Genomic DNA, 1,064 nt, shown 5'->3' with positions numbered 1-1,064 from the left:
TTAAATATTGGGTGAAATATAGTGGAGCAGCTTCACAGGGCAGGTAGGCGAGGAAAAGGCAGGCGAGGTTCCTGTAATGAGTGTGTGGTTATTGATTGTATTGTCAGGGTGGCTGACCGGGGTCCCGTGTGCTGTGGGCCCCAGTCCATCTGTGGACAATGCAGTCAGTTACACCTCACTGCTCCGTCTAATAAAGAACAGGCAGATTGATGTCACCAGTATGGTTGAACTCTACCTAACACTCACCCAGCACCACACACACAACGGTACATGTGCAGTACGGGACACTCATAAAACAGGGAAATCAATTTTATGCCACTACCAGCAAAGAAATTATAAGAAATGTGGTTTGAGTTGATAAAATGCTTAACAGTATTATATAAACCTGAAAATAATTACAGTATTATGTTCATTGTCAGTGTCTGGTAATAAGTAAAAATTCTTTAGTTTATAAAATATCAGAAAACACTGAAAACCAAGTAAAAACATTTTTAAACAATCTATTTTTGTAAAGAATTAGGATATAAAGCAGAGGCAGAAAACTTTGGCATTTAAAATTTTATTTTATTGATTCATTCCAGACATGTCAAAACCACTGCACAGGGCGTATCAACATGAACACCAACATGAATCTGTGCATCTATCCATACATATATCTACACATATACACACATACACGCACATTTGCACACACAGAACCCCTTGCAAAACAAACCCACATCAGCAAATTAATCTGCTTTGACTGAAAGCACACAAAATGAAAAAATAAGTTTATACCCAATATGCACACACCTATCCACGTACACATACCCATATACATGCACACACACAAATCCCATTTAAAATGAGAAAAATTCAGGAAAATGTGTTGGAAAAAAATGTGAGATACAGTATTTGGTTTTGGGTTAAGTTGTGATTAATTACAAGTTTATTTCCAGAAAATATATATAACAATAAACTGCTCTTAGCTCATAGGAACATATCAGTAACACACTCATCTATATATATATATATATATATATATATATATATATATATATATATATATATATGAAAGAAAGAAC

Source organism: Nematolebias whitei, chromosome 21 (assembly GCF_014905685.2).
Source record: "Nematolebias whitei isolate Nwh7 chromosome 21, NemWhi1, whole genome shotgun sequence".
Taxonomy (NCBI): Eukaryota; Metazoa; Chordata; class Actinopteri; order Cyprinodontiformes; family Rivulidae; genus Nematolebias; species Nematolebias whitei.
This window is presented reverse-complemented; position numbering follows the sequence as displayed.